Below are 21,262 nucleotides of genomic sequence, written 5' to 3'. Positions count from 1 at the left end.
TGGCCAGCCGTGTGTTCATGAGAACATGTTGACATGTGGAGATGTGACTGAGACTGCACCGTCAATTAAAACACGCAGCTGCTCATTTTCTCCTCTGTTTCAAGCATTGTTTGTACTGATGTGTTTTTTTCTCGCTGCAAACCTTCATTCATCGGAGTTTGAGTGGCGTCTCTGCTGACATGTGAACATATGGTTTGTTTACACCTTCCATCTTTAAAGGTTTTCTTTTTTTATATATATAGTTTTGAGTTGTTCTTTAACATGCAGCATTAAGAAGTTTGACATTACCTGTTTTTGAAACTCCTAAACCAACTTTCTTTCCAAGAGAACACAGATTATTATTTTATTTTTCTGATGATGAATAGAGAAATAAAGTAGAAATGTAAAACATGGAATATATGAAACAGTATACACTTGGACAAAATGTCAAGGCATCCTTTGAAGGATACTTTTCTTGCTATTTTTTTAAACATCGATTTTTTTTTTTGTTGTTGTTAATTATATCCACTTCAATGAATAGCTTTATTAGTAAATAACTAAAATATTGAGACTATTCAGAACAAACTGGGAGAATCACACTCAAAGCTGCAAGGAAATTTATTTATTTGTTAACACTGCAGCTATTATGTCTTGTCCTTCACTTAATTTAAACGTTGCATGAAATATAAATGAACCCGTTGTTGAGAGCGCATACATATACTTTCAGATCTCCATAAGGGAAGGACAGTGGGTTAGCCCACACAAACACACATATCCATAAGAGCTGGAGAGGGGGCGTGTCAGCGTGCCAGGGAGGGTGATGGATGAAGGTAAATCTGAGGGTGGGAGGGTGTTTCAGATCAGCGACGCCCCCTCACCTGTCACATCCACCCAACACAACTTCCCAAACCACAGTCCAACAATGAGGGGACCGCGGGGTGATGTTAGAAACAGATGAGTGGATGAGGCATTCAGTGAGTACGTCAGTGGTGAGGAGCTGCTGTGAGACAGACGTGTTTGAACAGAGAGATATGATACAAGTTTAATATTATATACTCAGTGTATATTGGATCTGTCGTGAGTAACAACACCTGTATAGATATTTGTCGCCACCTGGTGGTCACCAGTGAACACAACACACGTTTGAGCTTTCTGAGCTCTGCTGCCATTAAAATCTAAACACGGTCACATGAATTAAATTCATGGGTGATTGGTGAGGCGCTGAATGTTCTCCCTGATACGCAAAGATGTAAACAAATATAAGGCAACTGTTATTAATACATGAAGTATGGGATTATATTTTGTGCACATTATCATAACCATATGATATATGACTTTAGAGACAGTGTCACTGTGGAGTATGAAATTACTGATTAGATGCTTTTAATGTGACTCTTAGACTTTTCAGATTCAGCGATTGTGGGCTGCATGCGGTTAAACGCTTTCTGCCTCTGGTGGCGATAAAATACATTTTTCTACTTCACCACTACAAATACATGTAAAATGCAGGTGTGTTATCAGATTTACTCAGGATACACATGCACCCCGAAATGTCTTTGTTATCTTTGAGTATGAATTTTACTTTCTTATGCTTATTAAAGCTCCGAATTATTTTTTTTTTAACTGATCTGCTGACTTTTAAAAATCACAGTTATTCTTTTAGAGCTTTTACCAAATGACATTTCTGTAAATGAGTATGTTCCTTTATTCTTGTACTTTGTATCATCCGCTCCTTTGCAGCCATGGATCTGACGTGTTCAGGAAGCTGCACACTGTGATGTGTTGCTGACATCTGGTGTTTAATAGCAGTACTACAGGGACAGGGTGGCCCGGCTGGGTCATATTCCCAAGGGAATTCTCAAAGGACCTTTTCCCCGCTGCCTCTGTACTCATAAAAGAGCCCAGTGGCTGTTTGAGATAGAAAGCTATGAAGGTTTTGCATTTTGAGAATAACGTCTATGTGTGGAGAATGAATTTGAGATTAGAACTGGTTTTGATTAAAAAGGATATTAAGTCTCTTTTAGTTTGAGATTGTGCGGAAGATTTCCTCTATTCTGAAAGACAAACCACACAAACTTGCAATATGCAGCCATATCATTGCACATTTAAATGACAGATGCATGTGCATCAATGATTACACCTGCAGCAATACAGAGAGGAAACGCGCCTCTGTTGGCGTGCAGTCACTCTGGGAATCCTCCCAAGTGTGTGATGGATGTGATAAAGTCGTCTGCTGTTACTTCTGGGTTGTTGCTTGTTCTGTAGGCTTCCTTCTACACAATATAGCAACTGAATTTAACTGAGTACAGACATAGCCTACGATCACCTTCAGCACCTGAGGCCTCTGTTGTGGTAATGACCATGACTCAGACTCTGCACTCAGCTGAGCTCCACACCTTCAGGATCAAACAACTTGATCGCTTCTCTTCTGTGTCCTGTGATAAAACACATCCTCTCTATAATGTGTAAGTACAATTTCACCAGCTCATCTACACAAGGCATTTTGTAGAAGAATCGGCTAAACCTTGTACATTTGATTAATTCTCCAAAGACGACTTTTATCTTGAAATTTTGACTTTATTCTCAAACCTTCCTTCTTTTATTTTTTGGTCCTAATACTCCATCACCAAAACCTCCTCATCAGATATAATGAAAGTATTGAAGAGAAGAATATTGAACTTGAGATATGAAACTACTATTTCATGGTACCTCATTTATTTTGCTGCCAGTCTGATGCGATTGAGCTTCACTTGTCATGCCACTAGAGAGAGCCGCAGATGTAGCAAACAGCACAGTATCTCAGTGACGTGACTTTGTGTGAAGGGATTGTGTCAGTAATGTGTCAGTGTCCAACGTGACCCTTTTTGGCATATTTTGAGACTTACTCGCCTCATCACATGTTGCTGGTGAAACACTAAACATCTATTAATCCGACATTTTTACAGTATATCTATATAACTATGTCAATATTTTTTTTGTAGTTTATAAGGTTGAATTTGTAAAAAACAAGAGAGAGAATATGTTGTTTTGGCATGAAGTGACTGACCGTGTGTTAGAGACATCTGTGATCCACTGGAGGTCGCCCTTGCTCTTAGAACCAGTGTTCCTGTCGTGCTGTTGGAATTACATGGTTGCCAGGTCTGGTCCAGTTTTGACAGGTTATTAACATGAAGAGTTGACTGCAGTACAAACTGCTCTGTTCTCCAAATGAAACACAACCGATCCACTTCAGACAGGACGTGTTGTCTCTCAGGGTCCATACAGTCCTGTGCCATGAGACACACTTTACCGCTGACATTTGCTCTCGTTTTTTTTTTTTTCACTCTTTCAAGAACTCTTTCAAATGCAAAGCTCCAGTGAGCTGAAAACAGAGAGGGAGGAGGGAGAGGAGGGCATGAGAGGGCGCGGAGAGATGGAGAGGCACAGCCTGTGCCTGACACACTCCCTCTGCAGACCGTGTATCTCACCAGGTGGGGAGGTGGCTGATAATTGGTAAAGCAAATGCTGCAGCACGCGTCCTAATCATGCGACCTCTGGAGGAGGCGCGCTGCAGGGACAACTGTGTGACTCGCTACTTCTCTCCTCTCTTTACAATATATTTTTCAATCTTTTCTGTTCACTCATTTCTTCTCTGTTTTCTCTCATTACTCAAACTCCATGTGTGGACTCCACCGCAGCGTTCAGCTGCAATAACAAAAGTATGCCTACTTTTTAGACAGCACTGCTTTAAAGTGCAAATTACAAATAACAAAACAAGATGACTTGTTTTTGTTTACTAAGCGTGAACCAATGCAGTACACATTGCTGTTGTGATGTTACTGTCTTGTGACACACCTCAGGAATATTTAACTCTTTCCACTCTGAAGGTCCCTGTACCAGAAGTTGTCTGAATCTGGTATTAAAACATAACCCAATACTATTTTACAAAGGTTGCAGAGTGTGGCACGTTTAATGAAACTCGTGCTACTTGGACTAAAATGATTGTAGCATTCAGTGTTGTTCTTCGTTTCTACAACAGAATTTCTAGAACAGCTTCAGTAACTTCAGTGTCACTGTCTCATTGTTACATGGATGCTATTAACTCTTGAATTTACAGTTTGATTTAGGCAAAAGTGAAAATGTGTTGTTTTTTTTTTACTTTTTCAGCTCTCACTCTGCTAATGGGAGCACAGAGATGTAATATATTTTTAAAATTCTCCAAGTGTCTCTGATCCATAGAGCCTGAGATTGTTTGCTTCCACAGTTGTGAAGCTGTTACTGAAGGAATTCCGGGATGTTGCAGAGAACAGCTGAGGAATTCAAACAGCTAATTGGTGAGGAGAAGTGCTTCGTAAAAAAAGTCCTCTCAACACAATCAGACACAGAACAGATGAAAATCCATTGAATGATATAAAAATAAAAATATTATATTTAATAAAATAAAAGCTTGTTGTTTCTGAGTGTGTTTTTTTTAAATGTAACATGAAGCCTATTGACTCCTCTTTCATGGATCAAAACATTGTTTTCCTCTTTTGTGTTTTGCCCTCTGCACAATTCTGTTTCATGTTAGTTTGGAATTCATTATCACTTTGGCAGCCACACATGAATATGACTTTGTTCTGTAATATGATGCAGTTTAATCCGCTGCCCTCTCCCTGGCTTCTAGTCTACGTCGTAGCATCAACCTGCTTTTTTTCTGCAGGTTCAATGGTTGTCGGAGGGCCTGATCATTTTTTATTTGTCGCAGGTAAATCCACCTTTAAAAAAGTAGCACTGTTTGGCATGCAGTACAGCAGGCATCAACAAATAATTGATGCTGCCCCTGAAGGTCTCCTTTCATGCCAGCAATTGAGTCAAAGCAGGTTGATTTTCAAACTCTGAGATATTTAAATTTGGAACAAAATCCCGGAAAGGTGAATCTGTCTTTGTTCTTCACCGAACAAAGTGAAAGGCCGGGCATCAGTTGTGTCTGTGTTAATCAGAGGTGACGTAACAACACTGACTCACAGTATGCACAGCTCTCCTTTACCAACGAGAGTCTTTCCAAAGCAACCTCCTTTGTTTGGAGGTGAAACGCAGCTGCAGCACAAGGTCAGATGGTATGATATCAGGCTATGATGTCACCCCCCTTAGGACTTCAGAATATACATCTGATTAGGTCAGCCTTATTCTCCTCTTCACATCTGTTATTTCAATATAAGAGCATAAAGTGAGGCTCTGGACTGTCCCCTTCTAAAATGTCATGCTTGCATATTTATCATAATAATCATGCTGGCTGTGCAACACTTTTGGAGTCTGCTGTACATACATTTGGATCATCAATCTCCTTTATTAAACCTAAGGTAACATGAGGAACTCCTACCTGGAAGTCATTGTTTTAGTCATTGCACTGACTGATAGTGTGTTAGCTACCATACGGCCTCATACTTAAGTTGAAATACATGGTATAGATATTTCATAGGAATATCATACTGTCGAATATTGTGTGTGATTTATTCTGTTTTAAACGGGCTGCATCCATCAGGGCTGTATGTGAATGTAAGTGATTCTGTCAATATGTGTAAGTGTATGTGATGTTGGATTTACGTCTATAGTAGTCAAATTAACTGTAATTGTGACTTGCTACACGCACACACACACATACACACACACACGCACACACACACACACACACACGCACACACACACACACACACACACACACACGCACGCACACACACACACACACACACACACACACACACACACACACACACGCACACGCACACACACACACGCACACGCACACGCACACGCACGCACGCACGCACGCACGCACGCACGCACGCACGCACGCACACGCACACGCACGCGCACGCGCGCGCACGCACACGCACACACACACACACACACACACACACACACACACACACAGCCGGGAGGCCAGCTGCTTCAGTCACAGAGCTCACTGAACAGAAAGATCCTGTGGCATCGTTTAGTATAAATAACTTATGAACCTAACAGGACCGGTGGGAGATGGAGATGTAAACAGATTGACCCGACTTAAATCTCACCGGACATGTCCGAGAAATGTGGATGAAGGTCTTCAGCTGATAAGAGTTTTTACATGCACTACAAGAGAAGTTTACTGTAACACTGCGAATATTTGTGTAACAATATGTTTAATTTGATGTCTTATACGATTTTATTATAGTATTGTTAATTATAGGAGACAGACAGAATACATTTCTTTGTGAAATCCTGCTTTTTAAAATGCAAACTGACACTGCTTTATTTTAAGATTCTAAGTTGAAAATGAGTTACTACAACTTCTGCTGCTGTCGCTGCTGCTGCTATTAATAATAATGATAATAATAATGAATGAATGGATGACCACCTCTAAGGCAGGCTTAAAGCCCTGTCACTTGCTGTTCTTCACAATACTGTTATTTTTATTGCTTTTATTTTGTTTGCTCTGTTGTCTTTTTATCCATATTTTACGTTTGTTTTCAAAGTTTCAAATGTTTGTAAAGCACCATGAAACGTGTACATAATGTGCTATACAAATACATTTGTTTTTTGCCTTGTATTAGTCAAGCCTCAAAATTGCTGGATTCTACACAACCTGATAGCACGTTTCATTCAAGCCTCCGAATCTCCACCTGCAGTGTGTAATGCAGCTTTTCTCTTAAAGCTCACCCAAACATTTGTGACATCAGCTTGGATCCAATGATGACATCACCAGGCTCATCTCTCCTCATGACAATTAAAGTGATCAATAAAATTAGTGCAGCAAATGATACATTGTCTTATACCTTTTAACATCAGTTGACAGATCCAGGTTCTCCCTCACGTATCTCATTTTACAAAGAACGTGGATGCATTATGAACATGAAGTTTTTGTCGTGATTTTTTTATAGTTTGATCAGTTTTCTGTTCAGTACTTCAGTTTGTGTCCTGCTTTAGTTTGAAAGTTACTTTTGCTGTGGTTTGAACCTGTCTTCACTTCCTTATTCTCCGTCTGATGTTTCCTGTTTTATTTTGAAAGTCTCATTCCTTTTGTATCAGCTCCCTGTGTTCACCCCTGGTACCCCCTCTCTCTCTCCCTGCTGTCACCTGTAGGCCACGCCCACTTCACCTGCTTTCACTTCCCCATGAGTTCCCCAATCGCCCCCAGCTGCACTCACTTACCGCTCACCTCTGTCAGGATATATTTGCCCGGTTTTGGTTCTGTCCTTCTCAGTTTGTTGTGTTCAGTTTGTCTGCCATGTTCTGGTGCCTCGTGTTCTCCGGTCACCTGCTCCAGCTTCCTGTCTGTTTTCGCTCTATGAATTTTTAGTTCATTTCCCTGTGAGTTAATTTGCATCTGTTGGTTTTGTTTTCTTTTGTTACTTTTGTTGAAACATTTAACCTAGTTAAGATGTTTATTTCCAGGTCATGTGCTTTTCATTTGGGTCCAACCTGCTCCTGACCTGTGTCAGGAGCAGGTTGTTACTAGAAGTAACTTTCAAACTAAAGCAGGACACAAACTGAAGTACTGAAATGAGAACCCATCAAACTATATGAAATCATGACAAATAAAACAGGAAATGTCATACTGAAAATATAAAATCATGAGTGTTTTTGTAATTTCTTGATTTTGCAGCAGCTTTTGTTCAAATTTGTTTTATCTTGTGAAGTTTTATGTGCTTTTTTTGCATCAAGTTCCATAAATTAGCCAAACTTGCAATTAAAGCATTTTTATACTACTTTAGTGAAAAAAGAAATGCATTACCACTCTGCAATTATTTCATAGGATGCATTATGTTCCACTTACAGGCGGTGGTTTGTTATATTTGTTGCTTCTGGAAGAAAAGCATTCAATCGTAAATGTATTAAATCAAATATGTAGTCTCTAACGTGTGTTGCCAATGAGTCAAGCGTCCTGTTATGAGAAATGTTATACAATGAACCCTTCTTATCCTGTCAGGACTCAATGTCTCTTTCTCTTAATGCTTCATAGTGGTTATAATATTATCTAAAGTTATGATCTGTTCTTCTTTTTCTTAACATCCAGCCAATAATATTAAAATAACGCACAGTCATGGCTGAATGCTGTTGAGCATTTGGCTCTCCCTTTGTAATTCAATCTTAACGATGCTGTCAAAGTAATGGCAGACAATTAGCATGTATATGGCCATTATAGAAGCCTTGTATATGTGGGGATTAGAACATGTGCAGCGAGGATCTCTGAGAGAATGAGTGTGTAAAATTGCTCTAATGAGGGTGTCTAATGGACTGTGGTTTGCATTTATAGTAGGAGGTGGTGAACATGTGCTCACGAGCCCATCTGACTACAGCTACATATCTACAACACTATTACTGTAAGCTTCTTCATACGTGATTGAATGAAAGAATCAAGTACATGTTCATTGTCTTGAAGGGAATTTAACCTGCAACATGTAACAGGTAGGAACAGAAAATCCCTGCAACATTTGGGTTCATACACAACAACAATCTATTTACAGTTTTATGTTACTATATAAAGCAATTTAGTGGACTGAAATAGCAGCACACACACACTCACTCGCACACACACACACACACACACACACACACACACACACACACACATATAAGCACACTTGCCATTGCACTCTTGCCTCTGTGTTATGTGAACAGTAGCGTGGACAAGACAGCTCTGGAAGAGGTGCTAGTGGCCCCCGCTGAGGCCATTAGTGCTAATGAAGACCTGCAGGAAGTGTTGGAGGATGTGGGGGGGGGGGGGGGGGTGCACCTAAATAAGAGCTGTGGCCGTGTGCATGTTAAGCTGCTGTAATGAGGCCAATTGCATATGAAATGTGTGCACAAGCAGTGGGCTGAGGGGTGGGGGGGGGGGGGTTCTTCAGCTCTGCTCGCCACCTGTAAGAGTCACAGCTTATTTAACTTTCATGAACCAAGATGCCAACTTGAACTCACTTCTTCCAGGAAAAGTGCCCGTGATCCGTGCACAGAAACTGATTCTCATCTCTGACCGTTGACCCCACGCTCTGTCTCTCCTCCACCTGTAAATAGATGTCAACGACAAATCCTCCCTGCCACCCTTCTAGTCTGTTTCCATGGTGACTTGCCCTTAACCTTCTGCCAGCCTTCCCCCATGGCGTCGACCCCCTCCTCTCCACTCCTCGGGTCTCTGCTGCTCTCCGACTGGGAAATCAGCCTAATAAATAGCTTTATGGTAATCAGGCTGGTGAACTGCAAGTAGAGCTGCCAATCTTAATACACGTATTAAAGTGCCTGAGAATGTCAGTGTCCCTCGTTGTCCTGTGGCCCTCGCCCCCCCACCCCTCACTATCCACTGGTAGTCACCCTGTCTCTATTCACCCCAGTCCATCATGGTTCCTTATGTTTATCAGTATGTGATAATATGTGACCAAAGGTTTCCAATGCTTTTCATGTTGGGGCTAGTGTTCAAATTCAGCTCCATGTCTTGGTCTATCAAGTTAATTCGAGGGGGGATCAATAGGTTCTAAGACTGCCACTCGTGCGTGTGCACGGAGCAGGAGAAAGGAATAACCATATTGAGTAAGGGGTACAACTTTCATCGCCTGATCATGATTTGTTCCTGAGTTACAAACGCTTTTTTGTGAGCAGTGTTCTGGGTGCGTCTGCGATTTCTCCGTGGACATTACCGGAGGGCGCTCAACGATTCTTAAAATGCTTCAGGAAGGCTGCGACAATGAAGCAATGAGCCTCGAGAGATGTTTGAGTTACATTTGAATTTCCGAGGGGCAGAACGTCACTTTCCAAAACTGAAAAAGGCGCATCAGGTCAGGGGCGAAACCAGGTGGGTTTTCTTTGGCATTCGCGGGTCTGTGTGCCGTGAATTGGTCCTCCAGGGTCAGACTGTCAGCACCGAGTCCTGTTGTGACCTTCGGAGGCATCCGAGGGGAGATATTCGGTGCAAATGACCTGAACTGTGGCGCGATGGCAACTGGGTTCTCCAACATGACAGTGCACCCGCTCCGTTTCTTGCCTTCAACAACAAATCGTCACCCCCCCACCACTCCGACTCTCCACATTTGGCTTCCTGCTATTTCTTTGTTTCCCAATAATTTGTCACAAACTTTCGATGTGCACTCTCTGCTTAAGTTTGAAATGCATAAAACATCACAGACACGCCGAGAACACTGCTCACAAAACATCTGTGTAACAGATGATCAAGCGACAGATTTTGAACCTGTTACCCATCAGGGTTATAACTTCCTCCTGCTCCTCGTATCCACGGAGATATAATGACACATACACTTCTGCACAAAGGTTTTTGGTGTCAAAGCAAACTGAGAATACAATATTGTGTGTGAGGGGCGTTTGCCTTTAAAACAGCTGCAGCGCTCCTCTGTAATCTCACAGAGTGAATTTGGGAGCCATCAGATGCTTCCCGGTGATGGATTGTTTTTCTTTTTCAGTTTCATGATTGATTTTAAAATCGTACAGAGATAATTCACGGTCCTACTTGGTCAGGATAGAAAAGGGCAACATTAAAAAAGTAAGAAGTAAAAAAGAACTCATGAAAAATAAATACTGTTCACAAAACAGTGCTTGTGTGTTTGTGTCTACTTTTTCTTTTTCCCATTTAACTGTATTTGAAAAAGAGCTACACGAAGTTGATTATCATTATTATTACAAATTATTTTAATGTCGCAATTTGATGACATTATACGAAAGTTTGCAAGTTAATGAATGGATTATCTTTATACCAATAATAATTCTCATCATTCACAAGAGATTTAAAGAATCGCCACTTTTAAATGTGTCAAATGCAGTTTGAGATTTATTAATTTTTATATTATTTTTCTAACTATGTCAATCACACAATATAATTGTCACATGACCATGACTGGTTGGTGTGTTTTTTCTTTGTCAACATTTATCAAAATAGAAAAGACACAAAAGGAAAAGATACAAGAAGCACAACATGGTGAGAAGGACAAATAATAAATACAGCGGAAGGGTCGACATGTCTTTGTTGTTGCATGAATTTTAAAGCTGCTGAGTATCAAAATGAAATGTTTCCATTGACAGCTTCATATTTCAACACCTTTGTTGAAGCTGCTCCACACTTTAGCCTCTGAAACCCCCAGAAAGACTGCTGTGTTTGGTTTCTTCCTAACACCTTCGGCTCTTGCCTCAGAGAAGTGTAATCTTGCTGTTTGAAATTGGAATCATCACGGCTTCCGCTCCTTCAGAGAATTGGCTACGTGGTATCAATCCTCAATGTAACCCGGCAGTGCAGCTGCTCCCCTCACTGCTCCCTCATGCTCATTTCTGTTTCACAGACGGTGTGTTTACTGACCCCTTCTGTAAAATACAACCTAGTATCATCGGTGTAGAAAATCCAACACCTTCATCATCCTCAGTGACACTCTTCTTTTATCTTTCCCTCCGTATCCTTCTGGCTTTTCACCTTTGACTCTCTCTCAATTGCTTCCTCTCAGAACCACATTTTTTCCATCCTCTGCTATCCGTCATCCCAAATAGCTTTTGACACTTGTAGCCGTTTTTTTTTTTAAGCTTCTCATCACCTCTTCTGTCTGTCACTAGTACAACTCTGTCCATTGGCACTTTAGATGGGGGCCGGTGAGCCAGCGGCAGCTTTTACAGCAGCGGCAGCAGTTTTGGCTCTGAGGTCCATCAGTGAGTCGGATCTGCAGAGCTGAAAGAATATACCAAGTTTATGAGACATGGGCTCAGTGAAACACACGGTGAAAACACAACAAGCATCCACGTCTTGCCAATAGATAAGCGACAGCTAACACAACTTATTACTAACCTGAATGACTCAGTGCATATTTCCTCCCTTTCAGTCTAATTTTCAGTTTTGCAGATGTCTCTGTGGTTTCTGTCTACATACATGCCTACAAATGACATTCATGGGATTCCACTTGTGGTACTGAAAAAAATGGCATTTATTATTGATTTAAATATCCTCAATATATTCTTTAAAAAATGTAATAAGCAGAAAAAGCTCAAATTCATCCTTTATTTTTATAGTATATTAGACAGTTTGTTTTTTCGATATCCCTTTAATTCCATGTCAGCCACAGTAAAGAATGTTTTGGAGTTTTAATTTTATTAGCGTGAAGCTAACAGAGGTTAGCCTGTGGCTGAACGGCTGCTCGTTGGAGTCACCTGACTGTTTGGGGGAGTCAGGGTGGGTAAGTGGAGGAGTAAGACTTCGCCATCTGCTCCCGGCAGGGTCCACTCTGGAGGACTGCTCATGCTGGGCAGCTCAGGTGGCGCTGTGTTTATCTGTGCTTAAGTAATGAGGGCAGGGCTGAAAAAGAACAACTGCTCATTATCTCACATGGCGCAGATTATCCTCTAAAAACTAGTTTTTTGCATTTCCAAAAACTACACCAAGTGGATTTTTTTCCAGTGATTCTTCATTTGTAACAGATTATTGATGCTTTGTTTCTTTATACTGTCAATTTATCAGTAGTCTTTTGGTGGGAATTATTTAATTTATCTTTTTTGTCGCGTGCAGTTAAATCCAATAATATGTGAACTAGATCGCATATACTTTACACTTTTCACTTTAATTATCCCCAAATCAGGCTCCCGCTATACACTGACTGATATGGCATCTGCCTACACAAGCAACATTATCATAAATGTCAAAATTTTAATATTCTGCAAACATTAATCTAAGCACCTAATGACATTTATACAATGGCAATTAAAAGTTAACTTCTGTCACTCGTGTGTTAGAAGATAGAAAGATGAAGGAGAAGAAATGCACCCAGACGAGAGGTATAAATATATTCTCAAGTCAATTCATTACAGATTTTTGTTTGTTTTTGTTTGCTTTGTGCACGTTGTCTTCACGTGCATGAGTGCGCACGGGAAGGGATGTAAGGGGAGGTCACAGACTGACTGTATTGATTAATTAGTGTTTACTCAGTAATTGCCTTGTGATCGTTGCAGCTACAGCCCATGGGTAGGATCCTCTACACACACACACACACACACACACACACACACACACACACACACACACACACACACACACACACACACACACATTAACACTCTCAGCTAATGAATCCGTATTGGCATGTGGCATGACAGATACATTGAAGCATAAATTGAGATCATGCATCAAATAATGACGAACAAATCACCCCATGGATGAGTTATTGCTCCAGCATACTGAATATCATTACTGTATTCATCTGGTATGGACGGAATCTATTCATAGATTCTATTAACAGTTTAAAGAGCACCCACTCTACTGTTTTTTAATCATTTAGGTTTAATTTATTCAGGCCAGTTCCAGTGAAATCTAGAATATCATTTCCAAGGAAGATTTCACCAAGATAAGAGTCAACAATTATAAGATCAAAGAAAAGAACAAAATTAGAGGATTAAAGAGAGATGAAACAGTCCAAAAAAATGTATTAGTCAAATTAATCAAAGACAATCTGCAGTTTCCTGTAGGTTCATGTTTAATGGTGTGACGATCTGTCTGACCTTACAAATAAAGAACAGAATATTATGATGTAGAGGTCTGATTTTATACCATCCCATCTGACCTCAGAAGAAATGACCTCAAACCACCCAGCAGCACATTAACATGTCGACCAAGACTAAATATCACTCAAATTAAATCATGGGCTCAAAAGATAAAAACTAAAGTAAACCTCTGCAAAACTGCCTGGTTACACAAATTCATTATTTATGGGAAGGACATATGCAGAACACTCACATCTGTGCATGTTCACCTGTTATTAATAAGCAACAGAAGGAAAACATATCATGTGGGGCACAAAGCCATCTCAATCTGCCCTCCTCCCACCATCTTTATCTTAGTATTCATTGGCATGCATGACCAATTGCATTGACGCTGCAGGGTTGTCATTGCAGGTTTCCTCCTCACCGATGGATTCAGAAGATAATTCGCAACAGGATTGTAACGTAACATGGATTTTGGAGACGGCCATGTGTGTGTGCGTGTGTGTGTGTGCGTGTGTGCGTGTGTGCGCGTGTGTGCGTGTGTGCGTGTGTGTGTGTGTGTGTGTGTGTGTGTGTGTGTGTGTGTGTGTGTGTGTGTGTGTGTGTGTGTGAGAGGGAGATAGAAGGAGAGATGTGTTATGCTTTCACCAATGGCTTTTGTGATTTAGCATTTTGATGACATTGAGATGTTTATTGTCATCTGTGTGTGTGGGATAAAACATACCTAAGTCCTGTTACTCAACTATTACATTTAGTGCACTACAAATATTATATTAAAAACTTAATGTATATTACAAAAAAAACATTCCTCACCTTGGCACTACTCATGTTGTGTTTCACGCTCCATTTGTCTAACATGGACAAATATGAATTACTTGGAAGAGAAAATCGCTACGCATACAAATTTTCTATTAGCCCATAATCATGATGCAACATCTGACTTCAGGCAAGCAATGTTTGAGATATGACGTGCATTTCATGTCAAGTACATCAAAATTACATTCCAATCCAAACTACATACATTTAACGCCAAGACAGGCTACAGAGATGACGGTACAGTACCTTCTCCTGATAATCCCTCTGATTGGAATAACAATGGTATCAGGCAGATGTGGTGAACAGAAGGACTGTGTCACCACACTCTACGTACCCACGAAGCTACCTTAAGATGCTGGGATGGGGGTGGGGGGTTGTAGATGGGTTAAGGGTTAAGGCCTCTCTTGCTGACCCCTGAGTCATCAGCACACTTAACCCCTCATTGTGATTGACCTCCTCCTTGTCCAGGAGCTCCCAGATGAATGGTGCAGCCGGCCTCTTTAATACACTGAAGTGGGCGTTGTTGACAATGGAAAGTGTGGATAATTAATGGAGGCACCGACTGAGGGAAGAGCTGCGTTCTTTTTGTCTTGTCTGTTTGCAGTGTGAAAACAAGCATTTTGAGATTGAATTGATTTGATTGATCTGAACGTTCTGCTTCTTAACTTCATTACCACACTAAGTCATTTGTATAATTGCTGTAAAGACATGTCCTTATTGCGCTGGCAATTTGGAGATTCATGAAAATTGCCTTTATCTGGAGAAACATGAGTACTAATAAGTAATAAGCAGTAGAAATATTGAAGAGCAAGTATGACACCACTGAGCAACCAGACTGACTGATGTTGACGTTTGCAGGTAGTTTAGTCATGCTACTCAACCTTGAGATATCACAGGTTTGTTAAGCTGTCTGTTTGTTATTCCATCACTTTAGTCCAATGTCCAATGAAAAAAAACATTCCTCACCTTGGCACTACTCATGTTGTGTCCAATGAAATGTTACACTGCCATCAATGTGTATAAAGCCACATAACATGCTGCTAATAAATACAGTGGTCCAGTGCTGGATTTTTAGTCATTAGAGTAGGAACACATGTTGAAAGTCCAATGTGCTTCAGTCCCATCCATCACCTTCCCCCTCAAACCTTCCACTTGTCCTCGCTCTCTGCCTCCTGCATTGGATCTGAACCTCAGTGCTGGATGTAAATGATGAGGTGAAGAATCATCAAATGTGGATGTATGTTATAGGGCACTAATGATCTTAATTGAGAAAAAATACAAGGCCAAAAGTGAGAAAAATATAACCCAAACTCATAATTTGGGGAGCATTTGTGTATGGTGTAAGGGAAAGAAAGAAAACTGAAAGAAAAATGCTGATAAAGCAGACTGTTGATTCCCCAGTATTTGTAAAATTGTCATATACTGAATATAAAATAAGATGAATATACAAACACCTAGTCAGCTTTTCCATCATGTAAATCTATGCTACCATCTCTGAAGTGAAAAGGACATCATTTTAATTCATTGCAAAACCTCCGTGTTCACCACAGGAACCAAACTGCATTATCATACTCATCTCATCTGTGTGGCTTATCACAACGCGTCCTCCCACAAACACTCTGGACCCTGAACGAGCCACACTGACAATTACAATTCCAGCCATCTCCTCTGATCCATGCTCTTTATATTTCTTTTGCAAATACATGACACTAAGCTCTGCACCCCATATTGCACCTCATGAGGAAATCTAACCAGCGTCTTATACCTTCATCACCATCCAATCTGCCCGCGCTCGCCGCCAAGGTGAAATCCTCGCCGTGGTGGAGGAAGTTGTCCGGGCTGCTATTAGCATATCTCTTCTGCTTGCAAAGTAGCATCTCTTGCCCTTCTCTCTCTCCTCCTCCTCCTTCTCCTTCAGTGCTCATCTTCGCCACAGATGCTGCCTTATTTCCATTCCCGCTTGGTTATGTGCATAATTCTGCCTATTATCTCAGACAGACAGGGCTAAGCATGGGAAGCAACGCAAAAGGTGTCCGTCTAATCAGGTGTAAAAGCTTGGAACAAAAGCAGCGTAAAGTTTGTGATAAACGCTGCAGGTTTTTGTTGTTGTTTTCTTTTTTGTGATGATGATGACTCACGAAACTTGCATTAGGAGGAACAACTCAGTTGGACCATTCACGCTGGTAGATGGGGGGTAATGTTTCACCAGCCGGTCCCCTGCTGTAGCTACAGATTGGGGCTTTAAAGTGAAATTGTGGATGATAAGCTTATGTGGGATGCAGCAGGACTGTGCTTGATGACACCACGATAAGAAGGCTCGAGCTGAGAGCGGCTGAAAATATGTGGGGATGATCTGATGGTAATTTGGCGCCTAGCTGGACTGATGAGATGTTGTTGAGCCGCACGCGTCGCCTGATGTTCCTCGTCCTCTTCTTTCTTAATGGGAACGATGGGAGGAACAGATGGAAGCACAAGGTGAAGGAGCACCGGATAGATGGGAGGAGGAGGTGGATACGCAACAAGTCAGATCCCTCATTAACAAGACTCTGTCATACACAAATACATAGTCACAGATATTTTGTAAATTCAAAAGACATTGTCTGCCTTTCCTTTGTTTGCCTTTAGTTATGTATTCACACAACGCAGTGATACTGTTTATTCAACCGCCATGCCAATAAATCAAGGTGAATTGAAACAAAATTGAAGTGAGGCAGATTGTGGGACTGGGAAAATATAGGGCGAGATTGAAGAGCAATTTTTTTTTTAAGAGGACGGAGAGGAAAGGAGATTGTAGAAAGGTGATGAAGAGCGCACTGTGATGTCATCTTAGTTTGACCAAAATTGACATCATCTCTCATAATTTTTGCAAACATTTTTATCAGCTTTGACTTTGGCTTTTGGATGTTTGCCTTATAAGTAGCATACAACCCACTGATGTTACTCTAACAACCCCCTTGTAAATCCATCAATCCCGTATATACCAACTGTTTCTCACACAACTTACGGAGGGCTGGAGGCCATCCCAGATGACTGTAGGAGCAGCGTACATCCCAGACAGGTCAACACTGAGAGATATAACTATTCACGCTCATGTCTTCGTCACTTCTTCATTCTTTGTCTGTGGCGCATCATCTCGAAATTAAATGAGACTCCTATTTGTCACACAAGACTCAGGAATAGACAGGAAACAGCCGTAATCACATGTGGTACGATATAATCAAAGCAGAAGCTGTACAGAAACTCAAACATATGTATATAACATATATGTATGTATATATATATATAATTTGTGAAGAGCAATGTTTTTCTGTGTGTGTGTGTGTGTGTGTGTGTGTGTGTGTGTGTGTGTGTGTGTGTGTGTGTGTGTGTGTGTGTGTGCGTGTGCGTGTGTGTGCGTGTGCGTGTGAGTGTGTGTGTGTGTGTTACTCTGAAAGTGGATAAACAAAAATCACATGACTGCTATTCGGTCAGTCCAAACTGATTTTAACAGCAGGAAAATATAAAAAGAAATTCCATTGGGCCATATTATTTGATTTAAAAAAAAAAAAAAAAACGTTCTATCCAAATAATGATGATTGTGAGGTTTTTCTGATGAGTCTTTGGATAAAAACAAATAAAGGGAATGACAATTACTGAGATAATTGATCCATTCTGCATTTTTTTAAAAACAGTCACAAGAATAAGAGCAATGAGAGGAAGCCCAGATGGAAACACAGACATGAAGAGTCTTCATTGTCAGTGCTCGCCGTAGAATTAACAGCTGTGCAACATCAGTCAGGTTTATTGTTGTTCTGGGTTTTGTACCTTCATGGTTGAAATGCACTTTGCAAAGTCGCTTTGGATAAAAGCGTCAGCTAAATGAAATGTAATGTAAAACTCACAATGAGCAACAAATTTGATGAAGAACTTATTTAAAAATATGAACGATTATCATGAATGGACACATTTAAGTACACTTCTGTTTCCAGCCTCATTTGTTTACATTTTGGCTCAGATCAGGAAAAGTGCTGCTTCAGCAGTTCCTGTTCACACTGTCATTTGGATTAAGTAGAACGGTTTCTAGCAACATTCAGCTAAATCAGGCGACAGCAGACTCAGATCAGAGACAGCAAAATTCAGAGAGAAAATACTTTTTGCAGACTTTAATTGTGAAAGTAGACACCTTTTTCTGCAATCACATTGATCACTTTGATAGTGAAGAAAAAGTCTGAATCTAATGAATAGGAAAACAGATCATAACACCTGAAGCGTGGTTTCAGTTAACCCCTGAGCAGAAGATATGTTTCTAAACTTTTCACCATTAAAAAAAAAACTAATTTCAGTCAATAAAAGCTCCACAAATGGGAGGCCAGAATGAAATACAGTCATTTTCTTTTGCCTTTAAATTAGAGTGTAAATATCAGCCTTATAACGATGAGTCAGCGACACTGATGTTATTCAACATGAACTAAATATTCTCTGCTGCAGCTACATCCGTTTTAGTGTCAGTTGTACAATGCAGCCTCCTCACTGAACGCCTTTGAAAAATGGCTGCAGCCCTCATGGCGTCCGTGGAGGGGCCGCCTGAGTGGGAAGGGTTCAGTTTCAAGGAACACCTTTACTGTATCATCTCTAAAAAGATTCATAGAGTTTTATTGGTCAGTGGTCATCCTCAATGAGATCCTGAGGGAGACGGAGAGTTCTTCATAGTGTGTAAATACGTGTATGAGTTGTTTATCCACATCAGTTTGACTGAGCTGCTATGAATTCTGTGTTCAGAGGGAATTCATGACTAGTTTTATAAATCATCACACACGCCACTGTTACAGAAATAACTTTATGCATAGGCTCTAACTGCAACTGCAGTGAACTAAAATGTTTTAGTATTTTTAGTATTCTGGTCCATGCCATGCTGATAGTTTAAACCAGAGTTGCGCTACAAAGCCGTTTTCATTAATGTGGGACGTGATAGAGATTCAGATTGTTAATTAATTTCCTCTTTCTCTGTCAACATCACATATCCACAGCACACTGTCAGGAATTCCAGGTGCTCAGAAAAGCTTCCTGTCATAACACCTCACTGATCACCACCTCATTAATATTCTATCTGAGCAATGACGGGATCGCAACAAAAACTCATCCACTGAGCTGAATCTGAATGGATGTGAGGAGTCCTGACCCTCCCCTCGTAGAACAGTGGGTTTGTTCTGGCTGGGTGCCATCAAATCAGTACGTGGGGTCCAAAATCCTACCCCCCCCAACACACACACACACACACACACACACACACACACACACACACACACACACACACTCTCCACCGTAGTTTGTCTGGCCAGCCGCTACTGAGCTCTCCCTGGTCATCACACATTCTCTTTTTAGCGCACTACAAAGTCCCAGCCGCGACCACACTGCCAGCATCAGCACGAGCTCCCACAGAAAGGTCACGCTTAATGATCCCGGCGTCGTGCTGGAGCTGGACGCAGCTTTGACGGTAAGTATGGAGTCCAGAGGTGAGGCAGTGTCTGCATTTCCTGGTGGCTTTGAATTAGCGTGCGACTCAGTGCATTTGTGCCTCTACGTCTGTGAGTCTATGTGATGTGAGTTACTAAGAGAGGTCGCAGCAGTGGTCGGCTAATGGCTGGCTTTCGACGATGGCAGAGTCAAGCTGAGGTGAGTTCTCAAGGAGACAACTGGTGGTTCCCAGAGCTGGGCTTTCACTATGAATAAAGATGTTTGGCTTCCCAATTGCTTCCTAGAAATCTATTAATAATGCATCTGAACAAGGCAGCTGTTCCCAGTGAATAAATGAGGAATACAGCAGCACGGCGTGGATCTGGTGGGAAGCAAACTGTTCCCATTTATGTCTCTGTCTCATTTTGTGCTGTAGGTGCGGAGCCCTCTGCACACTGCAGACCCAGACTTACAGCAAATTTAGCACCAAGCAGCCATCACCCTTCACATCTGCCGCAGTGGTCCCTGGTGAAGGAAGTTTAACCCTCCTCTTGGAGGTCCTGGTGGGTACGAGGGCATCGTGCTGGCTGTCTTCCTTCTGTACTTCTGAGAGCCTGTTTTTCAATTCAGTGTATCTTTAGCAGCGTGCAAATTGAACGGGTTCGATTGTATGCAATGCTGATTTGCACGAATACGGATTCTGCAGGCAGCTCTGCTTCTGCACAAATAAAAGCAGTTTTGTGTGTGTGTGTGTGTGTGTGTGTGTGTGTGTGTGTGTGTGTGTGTGTGTGTGTGTGTGTGTGTGTGTGTGTGTGTGTGTGTGTGTGTGTGTGCGTGCGTGTGTGTCAGTGTTACTGACTTCCTGCCAGGCTTGTGGTGAAGAGAGCAACCTACTTGACCTCCAGGAAGGGACAAATGGCCACATTAGAGCCCATAAATTACCATACATGCACCCATATATAATTATACACAGTGACACAACATTACACATTTAAGTTCAAAACAAGCCTCGACCTGAAGATGTATTGATTCCACAGTAGACACTCTGAAGAGGGCTTTTCCATCTTTGGGGAAAACTCGCTGCTTTTTGTGGTGTGACTCCTCTGCATCTCTCAGATTGATTCACAAGCCCAACATCCTCCTCAGAGCTGTTTCTGGCTCCTGTTTCAGCACTTATTGACCTAAGCAGAGTTTCTTCAGTCTATTATGGATTATGAATGTATCCTCACAGTCAGACACTGAGTCCTGAGCACAAAGGAGAGCGTGAGAGGACGACAGGTGAGCAGGCCGAGAAGCTCATTTTCTACTGTAGCTGTATTCAATATGTAGATGTTTAACTTTGAATCATTTTGTTGGAGTTCAATGTATTTATTTATTTTATTTTTTTTTACATTAGTTTGTTCTTACAGGGAGAAATAGTGATATTCAATTAACGGACCCACAATCAGTGTAAAAGGGGAAATTAATTTATTAATTAAAAAAATATTTTCATGTTCCTTTATTTCACCAAGAATCCACCCCCCATTAATCAGCCCTAAACAGGGTCTATCAGGTGTAATCAGGTTATGTGTTGTGGGAACTG

This window comes from Embiotoca jacksoni, unplaced genomic scaffold (assembly GCF_022577435.1).
Source record: "Embiotoca jacksoni isolate LCO1_2020_lvr unplaced genomic scaffold, fEmbJac1.0.p SCAF_33, whole genome shotgun sequence".
Lineage (NCBI taxonomy): Eukaryota > Metazoa > Chordata > Actinopteri > Embiotocidae > Embiotoca > Embiotoca jacksoni.
This window is presented reverse-complemented; position numbering follows the sequence as displayed.